The sequence below is a fragment of the Ursus americanus genome, chromosome 22 (genome assembly GCF_024610735.1).
Source record: "Ursus americanus isolate L20-20 chromosome 22, mUrsAme1.1.p, whole genome shotgun sequence".
Classification (NCBI taxonomy): Eukaryota; Metazoa; Chordata; class Mammalia; order Carnivora; family Ursidae; genus Ursus; species Ursus americanus.
The window spans coordinates 23,956,497-23,972,257 of NC_142148.1; the positions used below are offsets into that span (position 1 = coordinate 23,956,497).

Sequence of the window (15,761 nt, forward strand, 5' to 3'; positions counted from 1 at the left end):
TTCATGTCTCAGGGCTACAAACATGTGGTTTCTGCCTAGACTACTTTCTCCTCATTCTTCTCAGGACCAACTCTCACTCATCCTTCAGGATTCAGCTTAAATGTCATTTCCTCAGTCACCCACACTCAAGTTTCCACTGTTATTCTCATTCATAGCACCATGTTCTTTTCCTTCATAAAAATTATCACAATTTGTAATTATATGTTGCTTATATGTTTATAATTTATTTACTATTTAACTCTCCCACATAAAGGTAAGCTCTATGAGGGCAGGTATTATGTCTGTTTCATTCACCTACTCTACACCTAACCTGACAAAAAGCCCCATGTTCAATATGTATCTGTTGAATGAATGAGAAATGGATCCCTGGTCTCACCTGGTGACCCTTTCTTTTCTTTCTTTTTTTTAAGTAGGCTCCACGCCCAGCAGGGAGCCCAAAATGGGGTCTGAACTCAGGACCTGAGATCAAGACCTGAGCTGAGATCAAGGGTTGGATGCTCAACGAACTAAGCCACCCACGCACCTCTCATCTGGTGACCAATTCTTGCCATGTTTTCTAGTTCATAAGAACTTGGTGGATTATCAAGGACGATTGTTAGTATTCAGTTTCAAGTTTACGTAATAGTTTTCTTATGTGAAAACATGTCAGACCTCTTTGAAGAAACATTCTTCTCTGAGGTATGGTTTTTAGAAGAGTTATATTTGATCAACTAAATCATCTTTTTTTATTTTTTAAAACTTTATTTACTTCAAAACCTTTATCAGAGACACAATTCTGTCCTGGGGTAAATCATCCTTTTTTTTTTTTTTTTTTTAAAGATTTTATTTATTTATTCGACAGAGATAGAGACAGCCAGCGAGAGAGGGAACACAAGCAGGGGGAGTGGGAGAGGAAGAAGCAGGCTCATAGCGGAGGAGCCTGATGTGGGGCTCGATCCCAGAACGCCGGGATCACGCCCTGAGCCGAAGGCAGACGCTTAACCGCTGTGCCACCCAGGCGCCCCAATCATCCTTTTTTTAAAAAGTTAAATAAAATCTTACATCAAGGGATATATATTCTATGTTTGCATTGTGTGAGGTCTATAATTCACAGAAATATTAATTATTATATATAAAAACAACCCCAAGTCAAAACTTCCAGGAATCGTTTCTTGTGAACAGTATTATTAATTAGTTCACATTGACCAGACACATATGTAAATGATATTAAAAAGAATAGTTCCTTTTTCTGTGCTTGAGGTTCTTTTACTTAAAGAAATGAAACATGAATAAGAAAATCTGAAGTAGGGGGGCGCCTGGGTGGCACAGCGGTTAAGTGTCTGCCTTCGGCTCAGGGCGTGATCCCCGCGTTATCGAGCCCCACATCAGGCACCTCCGCTATGAGCCTGCTTCTTCCTCTCCCACTCCCCCTGCTTGTGTCGAATAAATAAATAAAATCTTAAAAAAAAAAAAAAAGAAAGTCTGAAGTAGGAGATGTTTTGGGGGAAGTCTTTGTTTTTTCCTTTTTTTGTCTCTTTTCTAATTCTGCCTTTTGTTTTCATACTCCCTTTTGTGGCTCTTGCCTCTTTTTCTCTGCTTTTGTATATTTGCTGCCTTCCCTTTGTTTTAGCGATATTAAACATGTCCCCCAAATTCTAGCATTTACTGAAATTAAATGCATTATTTTCTTTCCTGGTAATCAGATCCAAATAGCCCAGAAAAGAGTTATATTTTTCTCAGATATTGACATAACTACTACCCCACAACTCCTATGACTGGGGATCCTCTTCCAGAAGAAAGAGATACTCTAGGGCTCACTAAAGCTCATAGCAGGTAACTCAATAAATCATAGCTACCACTATGCTTTGTGAAGAATCTCTGCTTCCCACTCCCACATAAAAATATCCATTGGGGGTACCAAGTAGGAATAAAGAACAAGTGTACAGCTCTTTCAAAAATACTTTTCATGCATAATCTCATTTAATTCTTACAACAAAGCTGTGAGCTAGATATTATTGTCATCTCCATTTTACATAATAGGAAAGCGAAACTGAAGTTCAGAGTGATAAAATGACTTTCCCAAGGTTACTCACCTAGTAACTGCCTGAATTAAGGCTCCAAGTAGGACCTCAACTCTATAACTTGTGGTCTTTCTCCCACCTCAAAAATAAATCTCCATAACAAGAGTAAGAATAGGAATAGAGACAGCGACAAGTAAAGGAATATGATCCAAACTTAGGGAGCCTTATAAAACCATACGGCTGAGGAATACTTCATGGGACTTCCTACTGCTTCATTCTACCTACCCTTCTTCAAAGCAAATGTGCAAAAACGTCTTACATAGTAGAATTTAACTAGTGGGAAGAGTCATCAACTGCTCATAGGCCACTCTATCCCGAGCTGATTTATATTCTAACGGGGTAGCAGTCTGAAAGTAGGCTAATTCAAGCCCTTATCAACTCTTATTTGGACAACTCCAAAAGCCTCCTAACAAGCCTTTGTACCTTTCACAGTCTTATCTTTCCTCAGTCCATCTGCCACACTATTACCAGTAACATTTCTGAAGTAGAGATCTGTTCATGCCCTTCTCTACTTAAAATCCTTCAGTGGCTTCTTATGAGCTGAATTCTGTCCCCTAAAAATTCATATGTTGAAATCCTAACCTCTAATACCTCTGAATGTGACTGTGTTTGGAGTCAGGGTCTTTAAAGACGTAATTGTTAAAATGAGGCCATTAGAGTGGGCCCTAATCCAATCTGACTGGTGTCCTTATAAAAAAGGGTAAATTTAGACACAGACACAGAGGGAAGACCACGTGAAGACAGAGGGAGAAGACAGCCATCTGCAAGCCAAAGAGAGGCCTCAGAAGAAACCAAAGCTGTCAATACCTTGATCTTGGGCCTCTAGCCTCTAGAATCACAAAAAAATAGATTTCTGTTGTTTGTCTATGGTACTTTGCTATATGGCATCTCTCAAAAACTAATACAACTTCCCAATGCCTACAACATGAAATGGAAACTTTTTGGTGTGGCATTCAAGGTCCTTCATGACCCAGCTCCTGCTGCTTCAGCATTACTTCTGACTACTTCCTGTCTTTGACCATATACTCTAGAACACTAAATGTTTCCTGTCTCTATACCTCTGCCTATAGTGTTCTTGTCTCTTCCTCATTTTATTCTCTAAGGTTTAGCTCATTACTGCCCTCACCTCCAGGCTGAACGAGTTATCTCTGCTCTGCTAATGTGATGTCTTGAAAGGGAAAGAGTGTTTAGTTTATCTTTACGCCCCAAACTCCACCACACTGGTCCATTCACAGGCAGATGTCAATACATATCTGTTGAGGGGCGCCTGGCTGGCTCAGTCAGTGGAGCATCCAACTCTTGATTTCGGCTTGGGTCATGATTTCAGGGTCATAGGATGGAGCCCCGAGTGGGGCTCTGTGCTCAGCAGGGAGCCTGCTGGAGATTCTCTCTCTTCCTTTCCCTCACCCCTCTCCCCACTTCTCTCAAATAAATAAATCAATCTTAAAAAAATATACATATCTGTTGAACTGAACTGAGAATGGGTGGAGAGGGAAGAGTAGTAGGGAAACACCTCTCCGTCTTAGTGATCTTACTTCACAATGAGAAGTCAGTTTATCCCTCTGTGTCAAGGCTTTTGGCTGGCAGTTTCCATGTCTAATTTCAAAGATAAGGCTGACACTATGGAATTCAGGACATTGAGAACATGATTCATGAATTTCACCTGTCTCCACTGTGTCCTTCTCCAGCCTCATTTTCCTTCTTTATTAGGTTCTTAGGAGTCCCAGTTCTGTCTAAATGTGTGTGCTCCTGTCAGGCACAAGTGATTCCTGAGGATGTAGGGAGTCTCTTTCTCTCTCCCTCTGTTCCCATTTCCCCCTATGCATTATTCTTATTATTTCCTACCATAGAAGGGCTTCCTCTATGCTGCCAGGGAAGAAAGGTGTGACAGCTTCAAGTTTACAGTCCCATTTTTACATCCCAAGTGGAAAAAAAGATTATCTTTCTTCTGGGGGAAAAAAAAAACCTAACTTTCTTTCGTCACATGTCTGTTCCTTGGACCAGTCACTGTTGCAGGAGCATGAGGTACCATGATGTCTAGGTCTGAGAAAAATTCTCCATGCTGCCCTCCCTCCACTCCTGGCAACACACATAGATACTTTGGCTAGTGGGGTGGGGTGGTAGAGTCTTCCCAGACAAAGCAACATTTCAGTCCAGATTGTCTGAAAAACCTTTGCTACAAAACACCCAAAATTGCTGATTAAAACACCATGAACATAATTTTATTTTTTCATTAAGCTTTTAATTTTAATTCTAGTATAGTTAACATACAGTGTTAAATTAGTTTCAGCTGTACAATGTAGTCATTCAACAATTTTATACATTACTCAGTGTTCATCATGATAAATGTACTCTTTAATCCCCATCTCTTATTTCACCCATCACCTCACCCACCTCCCTTCTGGTAACCATCAGTTGGTTCTCTATAGTTAAGAATCTGTTTCTTGGGGCCCCTGGGTGGCTCAGTCACTTGAGTGTCTGCCTTTGGCTCAGGTCATGATCCCGGGGTCATGGGATCAAACCCTGTGTTGGGCTCCCTGCTCAGCCGGGAGTCTGCTTCTCCCTCTTCCTCTTTCCCTCTCCTCCTCCCCTGCTTCCCCCTCTTCCTCTTTCCCTCTGCTCCTCCCCTGCTTCCCCCTCCCTATTCATGCTCTCTCTCTCAAGTGAATATCTTAAAAAAAAATCTTAAAAAAAAAAAAAGAATCCATTTCTTGGTTTGTTTCTTTTGTTTTGTTTCTTAAATTCCACATATGAGTGAAATCATATGGTGTTTGTTTTTCTCTGACCGGCTTATTTTGCTTATCATTATTCTCTCTAGCTCCATCCATGTGATTGCAAATGGCAGGATTTCATTCTTTTTTATGGCTGAATTATATTCCATTGTATATATATATACCACATCTTAATCCATTCATCTATCGATGGACATTTGGATTCCTTCCATAATTTGGCTATTGTAAATAATGCTGCAATAAACATAGGGATGCATGTATCCCTTTGAACTAATGTTTTTGTATTTTCTTGGTAAATATCTAGTAGTGTGATTACTGGATTATAGGGTAGTTCCGTTTTTAACTTTTTGAGGAAACTCCGTAACATTTTCCACAGTGGTTGCACCATTTTGCACTCCCACCAATAGAGCACGAGGGTTCCTATTTCTCCACACCCTCTCCAACACTTGTTTCTATGCTTTACAAGGGGATAGCTCATTGTGGTTTTGATTTGCATTCCCCTGATCATGAGTGATGCTGAGCATCTTTTCATGTATCTATTGGCCATCTGTATGTCTTCTATGGAGAAATGTCTGTTCATATCTTCTAACCATTTTTTAATTGGATTATTTGCTTTTTGGGTTCTATCAGTTCTTTACACATTTTGGATACTAACCCTTTATTGGATATGTCATTTGCAGATATCTTCTCCCATTCAGTTAGGTTGTGTTTTAGTTTTGTTGATTATTTTCTTTGCTCCACAGAAGCTTCTTGTTTCAATGCAGTCCTAATAGTTTATTTTTGCTTTTGTTTCTCCTGCCTCAGGAGACACATCTAGAAAAATGTCACTATGGCCAATACCAGAGAAATTACTGCTGTGCTTTCTCTAGGATTTTTATGGTTTCAGTTCTCACATTTAGGTCCTTAGTCCATTTTGAATTTTCTTTTTTTTTTTTTAAGATTTTATTTATTTATTTGACAGAGATAGAGACAGCCAGCGAGAGAGGGAACACAAGCAGGGGGAGTGGGAGAGGAAGAAGCAGGCTCATAGCAGAGGAGCCTGATGTGGGGCTCGATCCCATAACGCCGGGATCACGACCTGAGCCGAAGGCAGACGCTTAACCGCTGTGCCACCCAGGCGCCCCCATTTTAATTTTCTTTGTGTATGGTGTAAGCCAATAGTACAGTTTCATTCTTTTGCAGGCAGGTGTCTAGTTCTCCCAAAACCATTTTTTGAAGAAGCTTTTTCCCATTGCACGTTCTTTCCTCCTTTGTCAGAGATTAATTGACCATATAAACTTGGGCTTATTTCTGGGCTTTCTATTCTATTCCATTGATCTATGTGCCTATTTTTGTGCCAGGACCATACTGTTTTGATTACTAAAGCTTTGCAATATAACTTGTTGAAGTCTGGAATTGTGATACCTCCAGTTTTGTTCTTTTTCTTTTTTTAAAGATTTATTTATTTGAGAGACAGAGGGAAAGAGAGCAAGGGAGGCGCTCAACATCATTCCTTGTCAAGGAAATAAGAACCAAAATGAGATACCACTACATGCTTACTAGATTGGCTATAATTAAAATATTGACAATATCAATTGTTAATGAATATTTGGAATCACTGGAATGCTCATACATTGTGAATGGGAGTGCAAAATTATATAACCATTTTAGAAAACTGATTGGAGTTTCTAATGAAATTAAACATTCTAAAAAATTGATGTAGGAAATAAAAACCTCAGATGTAAGAAGCATAATGGATACTGAGCCTATTAATAAACCTAAATCCACACTTAGATATATTTCAGTGAAATTATCAAAATCGAAGGGAAGATGTTAATGCAACCAGAGGAGGTCTAGAAACAATGACCTACCCAGTAGTAATAAGAATCCCTAATGCCCAGATTGTGATCTTGAAATACCATTTCCCACTAAAAGAAACTAGGATGTCCTAGAGAAATAGTTGATTCTAGATCTGGGGCTGAAAAGTATGAGGTGAATCTGGAACATTTTGTTACACCATCTGGCAAGAAAGGTGTCAAAGACTACTGGTCATGCCAAAAAGACTTAAGAAACAACTTTAAAGAAGTTCTCACTGAGCAAAAATGGAACAAATGGAATGTCAATATAAATAATACATGCAATGGAGTAAACTTGATTAAATATGCTCAAATCCTTGAGCTCATAATGATATTTTTAAAAAACTGGTCACATTTGGAGTATGAATAGGAAACCAACTGATTATCTTGAATACTGGCAAATAAAGGAAATGAATCAAGAATTTATCCTGCCTGTCCTTGATGAATTGTACCACTGGGTAAGTAAACATTAGATTTTTGAAAGCATCTCTTTACAGAAGTATTTCAGAGAATAAATAAAAAAGAAAGGATTAGAAAGTCATGTTTCTAGTCCTCAACAAATTAATGAATCTAGGGAAAGAGAATCAATGGCTGCTAATACCACCAAAAAAAGGGACAATCAGGCAACCACACATAATGGGTAGTCTTGTCAAAGGGATCAAACCTGATCAAGCCTCTGCATCTAGCTGCTAATTTTTAGGCAATACAGAGGACACAGTACAATGCTGAACTGACCTTGAATATGCAAGTAGTAAAATCCAGACTGTGGGAATTCCACAAGTCAAATGGACCAGGTTCTTCAACAGATAAACTCTAAGGAGAAGAGAGGAATGAGAAAAAACTATAAATTAAAAGAAGTTTAAGGACTAAACTACAGTATCACGCACAGGTAATAAGACTAAAAATGCAAGGAAATGACTACTATCAAAGTCTTGAGAGTAGTTATTTTTGAGAGGAGGAAGGTGCTTACGATTGGCATGAGGTACAAGGAGGGCTTCTAAGGGAATGAACAAACTTTTATTTCTTGACCTGGGTACTCGTTAAAGAGGAGTGCACTTTATAATAATTCATTAAGCTCTGTATGTGTGCGGGGGTTATTTATTTATTATTTATCTGTATGTGTGTGCATCTGTGTTTTATTATAAAAGCCATTAAAAACAAATACAAAACAACCAGAGATGGTTGCACAACATAGTAAATATACTAAAACCACTGAAATATAAACATTAAAATGGTTAAGTTTTTACATAGTTATGTGAAAGCAGATTGGTTTCTTTTTTAAAATTGAAATTCAATTAATTAACATATAGTGTATTATTAGTTTCAGAAGTAGAGTTCAGTGATTCATCAGTCTTATATAATACCCAGCGCTCATTACATCATGTGCCCTCCTTAATGTCCATCACCCAGTTACCCCATTCCTCCCCCCCTCCAGCAACCCTCAGTTTCCTATGATTAAGAGTCTCTAACGGTTTATCTCCTTCTCTGATTACATCTTTATTTTTCCTTTCCTTCCCCTATGATCCTCTGTTGTTTCTTAAAGTACACATATGTGTGAAATACATAATTGTCTTTCTCTGATTGACTTATTTCACTTAGCATAATACCCTCTAGTTCCACCCACATCCTTCCAAATGGCAAGATTTCATTTTTTGATGGCTGAGTAATATTCCATTGTATATTTATATACTACATCTTCTTTATCTATTCATCTGTCGATGGACATTTGGGCTCTTTCCATAGTTTGGCTATTGTGGACATTACTGCTATAAGCATTGGGGTGCAGGTACCGCTTTGGATCATACATTTCTATCTTTGTGGTACATACCTAGCAGTGCAATTGCTGGGTCACAGGATAGCTCTATTTTTAACTTTTTGAGGAACCTCCATACTGTTTTCCAGAGTGGCTACACCAGCTTGCATTCCCACCAACGGTGTAGGAAGCCTCCCCTTTCTCCACGTCCTCGCCAACATCTGTCGTTTCCTGACTTGTTGATTTCAGCCATTCTGACTGGTGTGAGGTGGTATCTCATTGTAGTTTTGATCTGTGTTTCCCTGATGACGGGTGATGTTGAGCATTTTTTCATGTGTCTGTTGGCCATTTGGATGTCTCCTTGGAGAAATGTCTGTTCATGTCTTCTGCCCATTTCTTGACTGGATTATTTGTTCTTTGGGTGTTGAGTTTGATAAGTTCTTCATAGATTTTGGATACTAGCCCTTTATCTGATGAGACATTTGTAAAAATTTTCTCCAATTCTGTAGGTTGTCTTTTCATTTTGTCGACTGTTTCCTTTGCTGTGCAAAAGCTTTTTATCTTGATGAAGTCCCAATAGTTCATTTTTGCCTTGTCTTCCTTGCCTTTGGAGACGTGTCTAGCCAGAAGTTGCTGCAGCCAAGGTCACAGAGGTTGCTGCCTGTGTTCTCCTAGGATTTTGATGGATTCCTGTCTCACAGTTAGGTCTTTCATCCATTTTGAATCTATTTTTGTGAGAAAATGGTTGAGTTTCATTCTTCTGCATGTGGCTGTCCAATTTTCCCAACACCGTTTGTTGAAGAGACTGTCATTTTTCCATTGGATATTCTTTCCTGCTTTGTTGAAAATTAGTTGACCATAGAGTTGAGGGTCCATTCCTGGGTTCTCTATTCTGTTCCATTGATCTATGTGTCTGTTTTTGTGCCAGTACCATACTGTCTTGATGATTACAGCTTTGCAATATAGCTTGAAGTCCGGAATTTTGATGCCACCAGCTTTGGTTTTCTTAAAATGGTAATTTTTATGTTATGTGAATTATATATACACACGATATCTTCTTTATCCATTCATCTATCACTGGAAATTTGGGCTGCTTCCATATCTTGACTATTGTAAATATTGCTGCAATAAACATAGGGGTGCATACATCTTTTTGAATTAGTACTTTTCACTTATTTGGGTAAATACCCAGTAGCAGAATTGCTGGATCATATGGTATTTCTATTTTTAATTTTTCAAGGAACCTCCATACGGTTTTCCACAGTGATTGCACCAATTTACATTCCCACCAACAGTGTCGGAGGGCTCCCTTTTCTCCACATCTTTGCCAACATTTGTTATTTCTTGTCTTTTTGCTATTAGCCATTCTGACTGGGGTGAGGTGATATCTCATGGTGGTTTTGATTTGTACTTTCCTGATAATTAATGACGTTAAGCATCTTTTCCTCTGTCCGTTGCCTGTTGGTATGTCTTCTTTGGAAAAATGTTTATTCAGGTCCTCTGCTCATTTTTAATCAGATTGTTTGTTTGTTTGGTGTTGAGAACAAACTGTTGGTTGCCAGAGGGGAGGTTGGTGGGATGATGGGCAAAACAGGTGAAGGGGATTAAGAGGTACAAATTCCTAGTTATAAAATAAGTAAGTCATGGGGATGAAAAGTATGGCATGGGGAATATAGTCAATAACATTGTAATAATGTTGTATGATGACTACACTTATGGTGAGCATTGAGTAATGCACAGAATTGTTGAATCAATATGTTGTACACCTGAAACTAATATAACATTGTATGTTAATTATACCTCAATTTTTAAAAAATATCAGAATTGAATTGAAAGTTGTAGTGAACCCTAAAATTAAGTTAAAATGAGAGCAAGTGAAATGAAGTACAGTCAAAAATTATCCTTGCAGACTAAATATCTACTTTTAATTAAATGTTTTCTGTTGAGTTTTAAAAAAAGTATTGGTTAGGGACACCTGGGTGGTTCAGCCAGTTAAGCGGCTGGCTTTGGCTCAGTCATGATCCTAAGGTCCTGGAATTGAGTCCCACATTGGGCTCCTTGCTCCGCAGGGAGCCTGCTTCTCCCTCTGCCTGCCACTCCCCTTGCTTGTGCTTTTTCTCTTTCAATCTGATTTAAAAAAAAAAAAAAAAAGGATTGTTTAAATAAACTACAATATACCTACTCTTTGACATATAGAGTGGCCACAGAGTCTAGAAACACAGATTTGTAAAAAATCAGGCAGTCACCCCCTTGGTTACTTCTTTTAGTTTAACAGAGGGGACAATTAAACCAATGCTACAATCAACTGAGGCAATACACTTCAGATGCATATGTTGGGATTGATGGAAATACTGCATTTATGAACCATACTCATTGTAATTTGCACAGTTCATTAAACTGTACATTGCTAATGAAGGACAATGCACTGAATGAATCATATTGATATGATATTGTAATATATCAGTGAATCAGTTGTTATGTGTATTTGCCTATTCTTCCAGATTTTAGAGACCTTATTTATTATGCTCGTCTAATAAGATGAAAGATGTGTTAGTACTGACATAGAAAGACCACAATTTATTAATGGAAAAAATTATAGAATAGAATGCATTTTATAATGCCAGTTTTGTAAAAACATGTGTATATTTGTATATGCATAGTAAAAATTCTGGAGGGCTTTCATATTTTATTTCCATATTGTTTCTTTTTTATGAGCCTTTATTTCCTTTATAACCAGAAAACCAATATAAATTTCCATTATGAAAAACTTGAACGAACAAAGCCAAAGCCATGCTTGAAGTTGAGTTTTCAATGTCTATAAACCAGCCAATGCTTATTCCAACTGTCTCTGTGTGAATCCTGGGACTCAGGAAGAAAGGGAAAGAGGTATTAGTAAAAAAAATCCTGAAAGTGAGGATGAAGGTCTTCAGGTCTTCAGATAGGGAAAGAGAGGGGTAGCTCTCTTTGGAAAATTGAGTAGTAGAGTCAGGATACAAAGAAGTTAGATCTATCTGGAGGGAAGGGAAGGTTATCAGCATGTTGGGTCCCATTTTTTTCACATTTCTCTCTGACATCTAATTGTGCAAAACCCCAACAAAGGGTAGAGGAGATGCTGGTAGTATGAATTCTTCATCCTCCTTTCACTTTTCAGACCCAGACTCAGGGCAGATCAAGTATTAATAAGTGAGAGGAATGAGAGTGCAGGGTACTTCTGTAGGCCCTATCCAGTGGTCAGCTCATCTACGGCTGTATAGTCTTCAAGGCTTTCATCCTAGAACCCAAATCTGTAGGAACTTTTTCAACCTGTTACACTGGGAATACATGAGGTTTACTATCTCTAGATTACCCCTTGTATGGGGGTTAGGTTTTATTACTGGGCATTCTTCCCAGACCCCATTTGTAATTTCAGAGCTTGGGGTTTTGTTTGCATGTTTGTTTCTTATATAATTGTGTGTCTTCCTAACTTCTCTCTATATCTTCCTGAGCAACTTCTCCAGTGTTCTTGGTCCTCCACTTGTCAGCCACAAATGTAGTCAATATGAGGTCCATTATTTATATAAAGATATGTTTTCTATAACAACATGATCAGCTGTTTTTATATATCTCCACATCTCATATAAAGAGATTTAAGATTATTGGAAGATTATTGATACATTCAATTAATACAGAAGACTGCAATCACATTATAGATCCAATTATGTATTGAAAGGGTCTGGTACATTGTAGGCCCATTTAAAGGTTAGCTTCCTTCTAAAGAGAGAGTTAAAATATATGTTGCTAATTTTAAAAGGAAACATTGCAATCTTGATATTGCCAAAGATTTCTGAAGACACAAAAGCACTAACTATAAGAGAAAAAAAATGATAAATTGGACTTTATAAAACGATAAAACTCTCTGCTTTTCAAAAGATACTCTTAAGAAAGTGAAAAGGCAAGCCAGAGACTGGAAGAAAATATCTGCAACACATATATTTCACAAAGGGGTTATATCTAGAACACATTACAAAAACTCTTACACCTCAATTTTAAGAAGATGGGCAAAACAAGTGAATAGATGTTTCAAAACATAAGATATATGAATGGCCAAAAGCATATAAGATACTCAACTCAAGAGGAAAATGTAAATTAAAACCACAATGAGATATCATTTCACACTCACTAGAGTATCTAAAAGTAAAATGATGCAATACCATATAGATGGACAGAATGTCTGGAAGCCAATCTGGGCAATAATAACACTGTAAGAAAACCACTGGTGTGAAAGGTGAGGAAAAAGTAATGGTTTACCTGAAATCTAGAGAGTAGGCTGGCACAATAAGAGTAAACTGGTTGGTTTGGGACTAAAGAAGGATTAAAAGCAGGGAAAAGAATGGAATCTGACAACCCTCTAACTCCAGGAATTAGTGGGGAGAAGTGAGTAGGAAGTGGGTATCAGATCCCAGACTTAAAATATTGCTTTATTTGCTGATTACGGAACTTACTGGACAGTAGAATTGGGAAAAGGGAGTAAATATGCAGAGGTGATATGATTCATTCCTTGTTTCAGATACTTGTCTAATAAGCAGGTAGAGGATTGGATTTAAATAGTTTAGCTACTGCGGTAGGTATTACTGTTCACCAAATATTCCAGTTTCTCCTCCTACTGTATCCCTCTCTGCTGGATTATACATTCTGCCTACTGAACTCAGAGGGGGCCACATGTATTAGTTATCTACTGCTGTGTGACAAATTACTCCAAAATGTAGCAGTTAAAAACAATAAAGATTTGTTATCTCACAGTTTCTGTGGGTCAAGAATTTGGGAGTAGTTTAGCTAGGTGTTTCTGGCTTGGGTCTCTCATGGGGCTGTCAAGATGTTTTCTGGGACCGCAATTTGAAAGCTTGACTGGAGTAGGAAGATCTTCTTCTAAGAGGGTTCATTCACATGGCTGTTGGCAGGAGATCTCTGATCATCACTGGCTGTTGGTGAAGAGCCTGAGTTCCTCATCTAACCACTGGGTTATTTGAGTGTCCTCATGACACAGCAGCTGGCTTCCTCCAGAGTGAGGAAACCAAGAAAGAGATCAAGGGAGAAGCTGCAATGCCTTTTATGACTCTGCCTGCGAAGTAACACATCATCACTTCTGCCATCATGTATTTGTTAAAACCAAGTGACTCAAGGGGAGAGGAATTAGGCTCTACTTTCTGAAGGGAGGAATTTCAAAGAATTTGTGGACATATTTTGAAAACCACCACACTTACTGATTTTCCCTTTGCTGAACATACCAGGTCACTTTTTCTACTGCTCTGTCTTTATATATTAAGCAAGAGCTGAAGCACAAGACAGAACATAATGTCCAGTATTCCTACTGACCCAACCCAATTATGATCCTAAGTGTTAGCTTCACTTCCTGTACTCTCTGAATTTCTGTTTTTACAAAAGCATTAGATCATAGCATTATTTATTAACATTAGATGAGATATAGCCACATGAAGATGATGTAAATCAAAATACATAGGTTCAATCATAGAGTGGTCTTTAAGGTGTATAAAATTAAGATTTATCTAGTAATATCCCAGGCACAGCAAAAAGTACTATACATAAATCATACTATACTAACTTCAAATGTCCCTAATTGCTATACATACACATAGTATGGCTGGTCCGGCTCTTTTTTGGTTACTATTTACATAGAATGGCTCTTTTCATCCTTTCACTGTATTTGGGTCTAATGTGAGTCTCTCATGGAAAGAATACAGATGAATCATTTTTAAAATAAATTCTACCAATCTCTACCTTCTTGTTGGCATATTTAGTTCATGTACATTTAAAGTAATTACTGATAACTTGTGGTAAAGATAGAATAACATATAGAGTTACCAAATCACTGTTGTATATCTGAAAATAATATAACATTGTGTGTCAACTATACCTCAATTAAAAAAGAAATTTAAAAAATCGGGTGCCTGGGTGGCTCAGGCAGTTAAGTGTCTGCCTTCAGCTCAGGTCATGATCCCAGGGTCCTGCAGGAAGCCTGCTTCTCCCTTCCCCTCTGCCTGCCGCTCCCCCTGCTTGTGCACTCTCTCTGTCAAATAATATTTTTAAAAAATCATAATTACAGGGGCGCCTGGGTGGCTCAGCCGTTAAGCGTCTGCCTTTGGCTCAGGGCGTGATCCCAGTGTTCTGGGATAGAGCCCCGCATCAGGCTCCTCTGCTGGGAGCCTGCTTCTTCCTCTCCCACTCCCCCTGCTTGTGTTCCCTCTCTCTCTGGCTGTCTCTCTCTCTCTGTCAAATAAATAAATAAAATTTTTTAAAAAATCATAATTACAGATTTAAAAAAGAATAAAGAAAACCACCACACCATATGATTTGCTCTAATAAAATTGGTGGCATGTATGAGTTCTGGGTAGAAGCTTTAAGAGCCTGTGAGTGGTCTGCCTGCCACTTTTTCCTCTTCCATAAAACAGGCAATGTTTCAGATAGAAGGCCTAACTCCTGCAGTAAACATGATGTAGAACAAAGCTGCAGCCAGTTCAAAATATTGTGAGTGAGAAATAAACCTTGCTACGTAAGTCATTAAGATTTGGGTGCTGTTTGTCATCAGCATAACCTAGCCTATCATGATTAACACAGTCACTTTTTATTGACCACTGCCAAGTACCTTAGGCATAGTACAAAGTACTTGACAAGTAGTATCCCATTCAATATTTACAACAATGGTAGGTATTATTATTCTCACTATATAGAAGGTATAGATCTATGAGGGTGGCCTTTCCCCCATACTCCACTTCATCTCTCCAAATCTTTAATCTATATAGAAACAGTTTCTTTGGAGCTCAAAACAAACAAACAAAAAAACCCCCCAAACCTAGCAAATTCAGAAAGTTCCAAGGTTGGAAGAGATATTATAGGTCATTTAATAAACATATCCTTTAAGAATCCCGAGTTCAACATCTTTCCTAATTGTGCAGCTTCTGATCGAAACACCACCTGTAATAAGAACTTATTACATAGTAGGGCAGTCCACTCTATCTTTGTACCCTTAGAATCATGAAAAAATTCTTCCTTATATTCAGCTAATCCTGATTCCCTGCAAATTTTACCCACTGGTCCTGGTCTTGGAGTCAAACAGACTAAGTCTAAATCCTTTTCTATTTGATTGGCCTTTAGATGGTTTGAGACAATTCTACATTATCTTGGATCTCTCTTCAAAATCACAAAATATCTGTCCTGTTTTTATTGCTCTAAGATTCTAATAATGGTTTTTTGTGAATTTCCTCCTAGGTAACATTTGTGTGTTTTATTGATTTTATTGATTTGTTTGTTTGAGAGAGAGAGAGAGAGTGCATGCACAAGGGAAGGAGCGGAGGGGGAGGGAGAGAATCCCAAGCAGACTCTGCAC

At 38.2% G+C, this 15,761-nt stretch overlaps 1 protein-coding gene across 2 annotated transcripts in view; it reads right to left on the minus strand.

Moving 5' to 3' along the window:
• Positions 1 to 15,761, minus strand: part of ASIP (agouti signaling protein) — a 117,045-nt gene that overhangs the window by 81,939 nt on the left and 19,345 nt on the right. For both annotated transcript variants that reach the window (XM_087853648.1, XM_087853649.1), the window contains exon 4: positions 7,363 to 7,440. The gene's annotated coding sequence lies outside the window, so the exon portion shown is untranslated. The remainder of the gene's footprint in view (positions 1 to 7,362; positions 7,441 to 15,761) is intronic.